This window comes from Macrobrachium nipponense, chromosome 30 (assembly GCF_015104395.2).
Source record: "Macrobrachium nipponense isolate FS-2020 chromosome 30, ASM1510439v2, whole genome shotgun sequence".
Taxonomy (NCBI): Eukaryota; Metazoa; Arthropoda; class Malacostraca; order Decapoda; family Palaemonidae; genus Macrobrachium; species Macrobrachium nipponense.
Window position 1 is genome coordinate 18,086,495 of NC_087218.1, and position 13,126 is coordinate 18,099,620.

Here is a 13,126-nt window from a genome sequence, read left to right on the forward strand (position 1 = left end):
TCTTGATTGGGTTGTGGGTGGCTTGGCCAAGATTATTTTCAGCCTCGGAACTAGCGCATCTCCTCAAGAACATCTTGAAAGCGTTCAAAATCATGAACTTTCTTGATTGGGTTGTGGGTGGCTTGGCTTGCACAATTAGATCTTGCTTGGTCTTCCCAGAGAACTTTTCGTCAGACTGGTTAGGAGTGTTGTTATGTATTGACAGGAGAATCACAGATGGTTCCCATGAGCTAGCTTCCCTTTATATGCTAGGCACTCTAAAGAAGAGGGAGCTCTGGTGCTTGTACACCTCTTAAGGGAGTTAAGGTAACACAAAGATTGGCGTTGTAGTATTCACCGTTGGATAAAAAGCACGTTTCCCCAATCGACAGTCCTCGACATAGCCTATGAGTTGCAGAAAAAACCACTCGGGATCTTCTTGCTCAGTCCACCAAGAGTCCAAAGGAGACCCCTGCTGCAGGCACAAAGCTGTCTCTTCCTTCGAGGGCGCAGCATTTTCGGTTCAGACTGATATCCTTCTCCCGTTTCAGAGGAAGTACTCGTTTTGCCTTGAAAGCGGTCAAGAAAACCTCTGCTAAAGGTTCCTCTGGCAAGTGAGGAGACTGACCTCTGTGCCCAAGTCAGAGCCAGACTTCTTTCTTTTTGGGAAGTTTAACAGAAAAAGGGAGTTGAAGCCTGGATAGTGAAGGTTCTGAAAGGAGGTTATATCTTCCCATTTGTGAAAATGCCTCTCTTAGTCAACATGCCAGTCATCTGCTTATTCGCAAGAGTCTGAGAGGTTTTTGGTGCTTGCACAAGAAGTTGTCTTTTGAAAAGGGGGCCAATAGAGCCATGCAGGACATTTATTCTCCAAGTTTTTACAACCGTCTATTTGTGGTCCCCAAGTCCATGGGGCTGGAGGCCTGTCTTGGATGTCAGCGCTCTCAACGTCTTCATCTTGAAGACAAAATTCAAGATGGAAACAAACCAGTCAGTCTTGTTGTCCATTCACCCAGGAGATATGGATGGCGACATTAGACCTACAGTGTGCATATTTCTATGTTCCTGTTTATCCCAGTTCAAGGAAGTACCTCAAGATTTGTGTTCGAGGGAAAGACATCAATTTCGGGCTCTTGGCTTCGGTCATACAACGGCTCCTCAAGTTTTCACCAGAGTAATGACTCCCATTGCAAAGTGGCTACACCTACAGGGGATAAGAATCTCCCTGTATTTGGACGATTGGCTTCTCAGAGCCCATTCATAGAGTCAGTGCGCAGAGGACCTCGGGAAGACACTTGTTACTAAAAGAATTTGAATTCTAGTAAACCACCAGAAGTCCCAATTGATCCCGTCTCAGAGAATTCAACATTTGGGGATGATAATAGTGTCTAGGGATTTTTGGGTTTTTCGGGTTTTTTCAACAACGAAAAGAATAGACTTGCCTAAAAAAGGTACAGGGAATTCTTTTTCTAGAAGAATGCCCAGCCAACACTTTGATGAGCTGCCTTGATTTTCTATCGTCAATGGAACAATTCGTACATCTGGGCAGACTACATCTCAGGCCCCTACTGTTCTTTTTGAAAGCAGCTGGAACAGGAAGGTTCTTCCAGACTCGTGTTACCAGTAACACGAGAGAGAAAGGAAGACCTTCTCTGGTGGAACTCAAAGGAGAGGTTCTGGCACGGAAAGTCTTTTCCATTGAGCCCCAACCTGAACTACTACTCAGATGCATCGGACCTGTGATGGGGCACCCTTTTAGAGAAAAGCGAGGCATTGGGGGTATGGTCCCCAGAACAAAGGTCTTTTCACTTAAATGTGAAAGAACTAAAGGCTGTGTATTTAGGCCTTCAGTTCTTCTCTCAAGAGGTAAAGAACAAGACAACTGTAGTCCACTCAGACAACACAACAGCACTCTCACGAGAGATCTCATCTGGGCAGACCAGAATGACATCAGAATAATTACCAGGTTTGTCCAAAGAAGGATCAATTTTTAGGACTAAGCTAAGCTGTTGAGAACAAGTCCTCTCGAAGGAATGGACTTTGGATCCAATGGTCTGCTAAGATCAGTGGAAGATTTGGGGAAAACCAATGAAGGACCTATTTGCCACGTCTCTGAACCAACGTCTTCCTCTGTGTTTGCCAGTATCAGAACCCCAAGCCTTGTCAGTAGATGCTTTTCTCCTGGACTGGTCAAACAAAGATCTGTATGCCTTTCCCCCATTCAATTTGATAAGATAGGTGTTAAACAAGCTTTTGTCACACTAGAATGTGTCTAATTCTGATAGCACCTTTCTGGTCGTCAAAGGAATGGTTTCCCGATTTAATCGACCACCGAGTGGATTTCCCGGTCCGCTTCCTCAAAAGAGGCAGCTACTCAGACAACCGCACTTACAAGGTTCAACCAAGGCTTGTCATCTCTGGCCCTGAAAGGCTTCAAACTGTCTAGAAACTCCTTAGGAAGAAAGAGATTTTCTAAAACGGCTGCAGAGGCAGTCACATAGTTTTGAATTGGTTGTCAGGTCCTCACTTTGAGCCTATGCATTTTATCTCCTTAAGAGATTTGGCTAGAAAAACCCTTTTACTGATATCTTTGGCGACGGCAAAGAGGATCGGTGAGGTACATGCCTTAGATAAAAGGGTAGGCTTTTCAAAAGGTAATGCTATCTGGTCATATTCCCTTGGTTTTTGGCCAAGAACAAGTCTCCCTCTAACCCATGGCCTCGTTCCTTCTCTATTAAAAGCCTGACAGAAGTTCTGGGATCTGATGATGTGGAAAGATCGTTGTCCAATTAGATCTTTTAAAATACTGCTTGCATAGAACTAGGGACATTCGGAGCAGTTCTTGCAGGCTTTGGTGCTCTGTCAAGAAGCCGTCAAGACCTTTGTCTAAAAATGCACTAGCATTCTTTCTAAGATACGTGATCCGCAAAGGGCACTTGTCAGCTCAAGATGTGTTCTCCTTATATAAAGTGAAAGCTCATGAGATTAGAGCAGTAGCCACTTCTCTGGCTTTTAAAAGAAACCTTTCCTTATCAGCAATTTTAAACTCTACATTTCGGAAATCTAAGTCTGTGTTTGCCTCTCGTTATCTTAGAGATGTTAAAACCGTGTATAATGATTGCAGTAATTTGGGTCCTTTTCTTGTGGCTGGTGTTATGTTGGGAAAGGAAGTGTAGGAAGCAACCCTTCTTAAAAATCTTTTTTCTCCTTGATATAAGGTGTCTGTTTTTTGGGAAGCCTGGAGGTACAAAGTACCCAAGTACTCTCCAGTCCTTTGGTAGGGTGGTGGTGGTTTTTTATTTAGACATGTTTTGGATACAGGTAGAAAGTTTTTCTCTGGTGAATTATTGGTACTGAGCCCTGGCCAGGGGCAATTTATCAGAAATATCCTTTGCCACAAAGGTCCCACTAAAGTAGTAGGCACTTGCTGGCTATACCAATACGCCTCTACATGATAAGATGAGTGACAACCAGAGGCAGTACTTTCCTGCATCCACTCTCTTATCAGGTAAGGAACAAACAAACATTTTAATGTGTTGGAAAAGTTTTTCTATCCTCTTTCTAGTTACAGTGGTAATATTTTGAGGTAGAAATATCCATACTTCCAATCATCCCTCAATGTGGGAATCGGCTATATAATTATTGGGTAAGTCCCATAATTAAAAATGACAATTTTATAATAAAGTTTTGATTATACTTATCCAGTAATTATATAATTGGAACCCACCCCCCATCCCTTAGCATCGTTTAATTGGAACCCAGCCCCCATCCTTTAGCATGGTTTTTTCTCTTTACGGGCATAAGACAAACTGAGCTCTTTGCCAAGTAGTTCCTCTTTCCCCAAAAGTGGTCAGGGTCATTATTACCTAGCCAAAACAAAACTGAAAACTAGCATGACCCGCGAATTTCGGAATTGCCGGGTGAGCGAAACTTTTAGCTATATATAATCACTGGGCAAGTATAATTAAAACTTGTTCCGATACGTATACAAACCCTTGGTCCTTTAACAATAGGAAGGTACTTGGCGGCAGCTGAACCGGTTGTAAGCTTCGAACAAGGGGGTTCGGTAGTTAACTACTTGTCCGGCAGTTGGCGGTCAGTTCGACTGAGAGGAGAGGAGTCACTTTGCTTTCGGCCGTGATGGTGGTTAGACGTGTTGCTCGCCTCTTTGCCCACTTCTAGTCGTATGCTTTGTTTTCTTCACTGCGTGAAGGCTTTTCTCTTTTCCTTTTACTGTGTGTATGTGCAAGGCTGTACGTAAGTACATGTCTGTTTTGTATATTCAATAGTGATATCGTGATTAGTTATGGAATCCCGAGAGCCGGAGAGACCCCCTTGCCCCCCCATCAGCAACAGATTGTGCCCTGGTGTGGAGGGCCGTAAGTGTGGGGCCTGTCGGTCCTCTGTAGAGGTTGATCCTCATGAATTTTGCACTCTGTGTCGAGGGCGAGAATGCTCTTGCACTGAGCCATGTGATGTATGTGTTGTATGGTCGGAGGAGCAGTGGGAGCGCTATTGGGGGAGGAAGAAACCACGTATGCCAGCCAAGGAGTCATCGGAGGGTTCTTCTGTAACTCCTTTGGTTACGGACACATAGTCTTCTTTTCTCCCTCCATCGCAGCTCCCTCGTATGGCTCCTTCCCCTTCGGGGGGGTTGGTATCTCGCTCCTTCTCCTCTCTCGATCAGTCAAGCGTGGAGGATGGGGCTAGGTACCCCGATGTTCAGTTGTATTTGGGGTCAGAATGTCATCTACAAATAGTAATAAATAAGACAGTGAAATGGGCTGAAGTGCATGGTTTCAGATTTTCTTCATCAAAGACTGTAGCCATGCATTTCTGTAGAATTAGAGGGATACATGCAGTCCCAGATTTATATGTAAATGGCCAGAGAATATCTTGTGTTAACAAAACAAGGTTTTTAGGAATGATCTTTGATACTCGGTTGACATGGCTTCCCCATATCCTAAATGTCAGGGCTAAGTGCAGAAAATCCTTGGATATCTTGAAAGTTTTGTCAAGTACATCTTGGGGAGCAGATAGACTCCAGTTATTGAGATAGTATAAAGCCTTGGTTTTATCAAAATTAACATATGGATGTGAAGTTTACACCTCGGCTACCCCAAGTCGCCTTAAGATTTTAGACTCCATTCACTATACTGGAATTAGGATTGCTACTGGAGCTTTTAGGACCTCCCCTATAGAGAGTATGTTAGTAGATGCTGGGGAAATGCTCCTAGCCTTACATTACCAGGCTCTTCTGGCTCAAAGCTGGTTCAGATTCCAAAGACTTCCTGGATCCCTAGTATGCCAGTCGCTAAGAAATGGAAGTTGTTCCGATACGTAATACAAACCCTCGGTCCTTTAACAATAGGAAGGTAACTAGCGGCAGCTGGGACGGTCGTAAGCTTCGAACAAGGGGGAGAACGGTAGTTAACTAACTGTCTTGTCCGAATCGTGCGGCGCCTTTCGGCTGCGGGGTTGTTGTGAACGGGATTGTTTCGTCATCGCTCTCTGCCTGCTTCATCGTCGTATGCTTTGGGTTATATTGGTGTTTTCTATTAATGGTTTTTGTTTGACTTGAAAATGAAACTGGGGGGGGGGGGGGGTAAGTTAACATCTTTTGTTTTTCATTTTCAGTTACTTAATTATGAGCCAACATGGAGCTATCGCCGTAACATGCGGCGATTTCCGCTCCTTTTGCATGAAATTAATTAGAAACCCCTTAGGATTATGTCTCGGTGCCGAGGGCGGGCGCGCTCGCGCCGAGTCATGTATTTTGGGCGAAAGTGTGTAATTGAAAGATGTAAGTACTCTTTTCATTATATTTTTGCCCTGTGCGTTCGTTGCCGAGAGCGTGTTTGCGGTCGGCACGAGCCTCTTATTTTTATGGATAGAATGCATGAAAGTGGATTGGTAATGCAGTATTCTTTTCATTTTCATTTATTTAACCCTTAAACGCCGACTGGACGTATTTTACGTCTACATTTTTTGTCTCTTGGGTGCCGACTGGACGTATTTTACGTCGACATACAAAAGTTTTTTTAAAAATTCGCGGATAAATACTTTTAGCCCTACCAGCCTAAAACTCTTGAATCACGCACCTTGGGGGATGCTGGGAGTGTTCACGGAATCAGGTGTTGTTTGTTTACAATCGTTACGCAGGCGCGCAAGCGCGAATTTCTTTCTTGCCGTACTAAAAAAGTATCTGACACATCTCGGAAATTATTTTGTCACTTTGACATAATTTTTGTACCATTTTAAATTAGCCGTTACATGGAGTATTATATATGGAAATGTGCGCATTTTTATGTAGAATACAACGAAAAAATACTCATGATTGTAGCTTTTATCAGTTTTGAGATATTTTCATATAAATAACGATAAGTGCCAAAATTTCAACCTTTGACTACTGAAATGGTCGAAAAACGCAATTGTAAGCTAAAACTCTTATATTTTAGTAATATTCAATATTCAATCATTTACCTTAATTTTGCAACTAATTGGAAGTCTCTAGCACAATATTTCGATTTATGGTGAATTTATGAAAAAACCTTTTCCTTACGTCTGCGCGGTAACTCTTCCGAAAAAAATCACACATGCGATTGTGGTAATGTTTGCACCATTTTAAATTAGCCGTTAATTAAAGTTTTATATATGAATATGTGCGCAATTTCATGCACAATACAACTACAAACAACTCATGGTTGTAGCTTTTATCAATTTTGAAATATTTTCATATAAAAAATGATAAGTGACAAATTTTCAACCTTCGATCAACTTTGACTCTACCGAAATGGTCGAAAAACGCAATTGTAAGCTAAAACGCTTATATTCTAGTAATATTCAAGCATTTAACTTAATTTTGCAACAAATTGGAAGTCTCTAGCACAATATTTTGATTTATGGTGAATTTATGATAAAAAATAACATTTTCTTTACGTCCGCGCGGTAACTCTTCCGAAAAAATCATACATGCAATTGTGGTAATGTTTGCACCATTTTAAATTAGCCGTTACATAAAGTTTTATATATGAAAATGTGCGCAATTTTATGTAGAATACAACAATAAATAATTGAAGGTTGTGGCTTTTCTCATTTTTGAAATATTTGCATATAAATCACGATAAATAGAAAAAAAACCACGTTCGGTCAACTTTGACTACCGAAATGGTCGAAAAACGCAATTGTAAGCTAAAACTCTTACAGTCTAGTAATATTCAGTCATTTATCTTCATCTTGAAACAAATCCGAAGTCTCTAGCACAATATTTAGATTTATGGTGAATTTAAAAAAAAAACTTTCCTTCCCTACGCGCGCGGATTCTCCGCCACAAATCTCCGAAATCCGTACGTCCCATTCTCGGAATATTTGCTCCGTTTCATATTAGGAATTTCATAGAGTTTTATATATGAAAATGTGCGCAATTTCATGGAAAATAAAACTAAAAATATTTGAAGGTTGTAGCTTTTCTTATTTCCAAAATAATTGCATATAAATAATATATATATAAAAAAATTCGACATTCGGTCAACTTTATCTCGTCAGATATGGTCGAAAACTGCATTTGTAAGCTAATATTCTTAAAGTATAGTAATATACAATAATTTGTCTTCATTTTGAAAGAAATTGTAAGTCTCTAGGACAATATTTAGATTTATGGTGAATTTTTGAAAAAAATATTTGTTTACTACCGCGCGTTACGAATTCATGCATATTTTGTGATAATATTTTCTCTGTGTTGCTTTTATTGTTTTACAATGTGTTATATACCAAAAGGATTGCAATTTAGTGTACATTACAACGAAAAAAAAAGTAACTTGTTACCTTTAACCGGTTCGCGCACAGCACGATTTGAATATAATTATATATGAAATTTCGTTTTTGCGCTATCATATATCGCATTATTTATATATGATAATGATAATTTTTTTCATTTCTGATGGTTGCATACTAAATTTCAGCCAATGACAAAAAAAGGAGCCACAAATTAACTCTTAATCTTGAAAACTAAGCGCGCTGTGAATTTTTGAAAAAAATTTTCCACTTCCGCGCTCACTCTGAAACACCTCCGGCACACGGGAGACATTTTTTTTTTTTACCGCTTCGGCGTTAAGGTTAAGTGCATCAAATTTAATTTTGGATCAATTTCCGCTCTTACCCGGGAATTGATCCGTTACGATTTATTTTCTGTGAAAGTTGAAATCCGCAAGTGCAGTATTCTGTTTCATTTTCATATATTTTTTATTGATAGAATCATTTATTATTATGGATCAAGTTTCCGTTCTTACCCGGGAATTGATCTTTCCCCCTTTAAGTTCTATGAAGTGAATCGCAAGTGCAGTATTCTGTTTCATTTTCATATTACTTTTCACTGCTGTGCGGGGGTAGAGGAAGCGAAGGTCTGCCAGGAAGTCGTCGGAAAGCTCTCCCGCGACTCCCTTGGTATCCGATTCTTCGTCGTCTTTCCTGACCCCCGCTCAGCTTCCTTGTTGTATTTTGTATTTGGGGTCTTCCTTGCGTTCGGGGGTGGGGCATGTCTCCCCCCCGCCCCCGTGCGTGAGGGAACCCCTCTTACTAATCTGTCTGTGCTACCGCAGGTGCTACATCCGTGGGAGACGACCTTGGACAGGTATGGACCACTGCGGCTGCAGGGCGTGCCTAGCATCCACGATCTGCTGCAGCGTCTAGCGAGGTCTGGGGCGGTGACCTTGGAGCGGTCTACACTATAACCTCCACGGCCGCTTATGCTGCTTCCCCCCGCTGGTCTACACTCCCCATACTGTGTCGGTGACGCCGTCTGCCGCTACTAGGGCCCGGTCGCCGCCGTACCGAGGGAGGGTAATGCCGCCGCCGCCTGTGTTTTCTTCGTGTTGCCTGCCCCAGACTTCCCGCTGTTCCAGCAGCTCGCCCCTGGACCGGCCACCAGTACCCAGGTTCCGCTGTCTGCCGATGATTCTAAGAGGCGATGGCTGGGCCTGTCGTACCTGCCGCTGATGTTGTTGCTGGCCCAGCCGCTCGCGCAGCTCCTGTGAGGCGTGCTGTGCGTGACGCTCCTGCTGTTGCTGGTCCTGCTGTTGCTGGTCCTGCTGTTGATGTTCCTGCCGCTCCTGCCGTGCCTGCCCCTGCCCACGTCGTGTCTTGGAACTGCTGCCCCGGACTCAGGTCTTTCCGGACAGGTTCAGTCGGGGCGTGTTGCTTGGGCAATTGGCCCGGCTTCCTCCGTGGGGCATGTTAATTGCATCAAATTTAATTTTGGATCAATTTCCGCTCTTACCCGGGAATTGATCCTTACGATTTATTTTCTGTGAAAGTGAAATCGCAAGTGCAGTATTCTGTTCATTTTCATATATTTTTTATGATAGCATCATATTATTATGGATCAAGTTTCCGTTCTTACCCGGGAATTGATCTTTCCCCCTTTAAGTTCTATGAGTGAATCGCAAGTGCAGTATTCTGTTTCATTTTCATATTACTTTTCACTGCTGTGCGGGGGTAGAGGAAAGCGAAGGTCTGCCAGGAAGTCGTCAGAAAGCTCTCCCGCGACTCCCTTGGTATCCGATTCTTCGTCGTCTTTCCATGACCCCCGCTCAGCTTCCTTGTTGTATTTTGTATTTGGGGTGGGTCTTCCTTGCGTTCGGGGTGGGCATGTCTCCCCCCCGTGCGTGAGGGAACCCCTCTTACTAATCTGTCTGTGCTACCGCAGGTGCTACATCCGTGGGAGACGACCTTGACAGGTATGGCCACTGGGGGGGGCGGCTGCAGGGCGTGCCTAGCATCCCCCACGATCTGCTGCAGCGTCTAGCGAGGTCTGGGGCGGTGACCTTGGAGCGGTCTACACTATAACCTCCACGGCCGCTTATGCTGCTTCCCCCCGCTGGTCTACACTCCCCATACTGTGTCGGTGACGCCGTCTGCCGCTACTAGGGCCGGTCGCCGCCGTACCGAGGGAGGGTATGCCGCCGCCGCCTGTGTTTTCTTCGTGTTGCCTGCCCCAGACTTCCGCTGTTCCAGCAGCTCGCCCCTGGACCGGCCACCAGTACCCAGGTTCCCGCTGTCCTGCCGATGATTCTAAGAGGCGATGGCTGGGCCTGTCGTACCTGCCGCTGATGTTGTTGCTGGCCCAGCCGCTCGCGCAGCTCCTGTGAGGCGTGCTGTGCGTGACGCTCCTGCTGTTGCTGGTCCTGCTGTTGCTGTCCTGCTGTTGATGTTCCTGCCGCTCCTGCCGTGCCTGCCCTCTGCCCATTGGCGTTCGTTGGTCTTGGAACTGCTGCCCCGGACTCAGGTCTTTCCGGACAGGTTCAGTCGGGGCGTGTTGCTTCGGCAATTGGCCCGGCTCCTCCGTGGATGGAAGACCTGACGTCCGTCCTGAGAGAGCTGACGAAGAAGAGGAAGAAGAAGAGGAAGGTGTCGTCGTCATCTTCATCGTCTGCTGCCGCCTCTCCCCCTTCGACTTCTAAGGCTTCCAAGCCGAAGAAGAAGAAGGCTGCCTTCCCCCCCCCCCCCCCCCCCCCCAAGAAGGCTCCTTCGGGACCTTCGAAGGGCCCGTCTCACTCCGGTGTGTCGGGGGGTTCTTCTGCTGGTCCTCCTGCTCCTTCGGGAGCGGGGCCCGTCTCCCCTTCTGTAAGGAAGAGATAGACGGGGACCAGAGGAGTATCGGTTAGCACTGGTACTTCCTCGCCTGGTGCTAGCGGCGATGCTACTACGCTAGGTTCCGGCTCGGTCTCTCGTTCGCGGGAGATCCTGAGTGTATGCTCTCCCTCGGGAGACCATGCAGCCAAAGTTTCGGCGCCAGAGTTCGCTCGGCGCCAAGACCGCGGCACGGAGCAGAAGGCTGGTGAGAGCCGCTCAGGTGACTCTCGCCAGGCCAGCGGCCGCTCTCGCAGCGACCAGCTGGTAACCCGGGTTTCCCCCCTAAGAAGACTCCTTCGGGAACTTCTAAGGGCTCGTTCCACGCCGTGGGACGGGGGGGTTCTTCTGCCGGTCCTCCTGCTCTTTCGGGAAACAGGTCCGTCTCCTCTTCCACAAGGAAGAAGAAGACGGGGACCAGAGGCGTACCGACTACCACCGGTTCTTCCTCGCCTGGTGTTTGCGGCGCTGCCGCTACGCCAGGTTCCGGCTCGGTCTCTCGTTCGCGAGAAGTTCCGAGTATACGATCTCCCGCGGGAGAGCGTATAGCCAAAATTTTGGCGCCAGAGTTCGCTCGGCGCCAGGACCGCGGCACGGAGCAGAAGCTGGTGAGAGCCGCTCATGTGACTCGCCAGGCCAGCGGCCGCTCTCGCAGCGACCAGCTGGTAACCCTGGTAGACGCGACGGTCTCTGACCAGCCACGGGCTGAGGCTGGGATAGGTCCCCCCGACCATCGGTACCAGCCTTGGCTGGTACCAGCGGTTTGACGCGCCGTGAGGACGCTCATCGGTCTCACCGCGAAAGCGAGCTCTGCAAATCACCTGACCGCCGCTCCCACAGGGACCTCGCGGATAGGGCGACCAGCAGCAGCTCGTCTGACGCACGGGACCGGGGTCGACGTGCTCAGTCGAGCCGCTCGCCATAGGTGAGCGGCACGGCCAGGCCTGCAGATCGATCCCCACCGCGCGTTGGTGATCGGCTGCAGACCCCCACGTACGCTGGTCCTGCCAGCGAGCGGGGGGGGAGCGTCAGGTCTGTCTCTCCGCTACCTTCAACTTCCTCGAGTACGCCGGGAAAGGAGCGAGGTAGCTAGGAGGATCGTGAGAGGTGCGCCGCTCACGATCCCGTCACGACGCCGCACGTGCCACGTATGGTCTTAGGACCAGCCAGGACGTACGCGCAAGTGATTGGAGGCGACCGTCAGGGGGGGGAGGGGGTAGCGTCAGGTCTGTCTCTCCGATACCTTCAACTTCCTCGGCATACGCCGGGAAGAGCGAGGTATATAGGAGTGATCATGAGAGGTGCGCCGCTCACGATCCCGTCACGACGCCGCAAGTGCCAGGTATGGTCTTAGGACCAGCCCGATCGTACGCACAAGTGATTGGAGGCGACCGTCAGGGGTCTGTTGCTGGTCCTTCTTCTGAAGAAGGAGGGTCTTGGAAGCTGCTCTTGTTGGAGGGACTGGACGGTCCTACTCCTCAAGACGCTGTAACTCCCGAGATTCAGAGCAACTTTGCCCAGGTTATTGCACTGATTCATCAGCACAACGACCTGGGGAAAGGATCGCCGCTCCACGGCTCAAGTCGTTCTCGAGCCCAAGTAGGGAACCAGACTGACGGTGGGCTTGCCGCGATAAGAGCTTCTCGACTCGGTTCTGAACCAGGAGAGCCTCTCGTCTCCGGACGAGAAGGCTCGCTCAGGTCTAGCCGGTTGGGCAAGCTACTTCCCTCTCTGCCGCGACAGCGGCGTTTTTTCGGAGTATTGCAGCTCTTCTTCCCCCCCCCTTCCATCCTCCTGAGAGGTTTCGATCTCGACGAGGACTGGAATGAGTCAGAGGACGGTTTTGGCCCTCCTGTCAGGTGTCGATCAGCCCCACCCAGACGAAGTTCACAGTGGTGGCAGATGCTTACCTACAGCACGAGTTCGTGACCCTCCTCGGGGGGAGGGGGGTGGGAGGAAGGCCATCGCCACAAGGTGATGGCTGCTCCTACTCTCGTCTCCAAATGCTAGTGCCGCTGGAAGGGCGAGCAATATCCTTTTCCTTCCCCATTCCCTCTCTCCTTACGGCTACGAGGGAAAGGGGTAGGATCCTACAGACTTCTCTGTAGGATCCCACGATTGGGGACTGCGCTACCGGGGGGACCTTCGGGTCCTACCTGACGTAACCCCGGTCGTGGAGGAGGGACCCTGCACCATCTCTGATTTCTACGGGAATCGAGAGGACAACCAACCGATATTCGTTTAACGAATCCGGTGGGGGTTTCGCTGGGCGCTTAGAATTCTGCAGAATTTCTAGCACACATGGCGAGACCACTGTCCAAGGCAGTTAGACGAGTATTCCCGATAATTATTACCACGATAATCGGGGATCTCGCCGAATGCTCGAATTCCTGGAGTTCTTAGCGTTGGAAGAAGACTGTCGCCGAAGGAAGATATCTCACAGTGGCGGCCAGCCCTGGATTAGAGAGAACGGACGGGAATATCCAGTTTGGCTTGAATTTTCGTCTTCGTTATTTTGTGC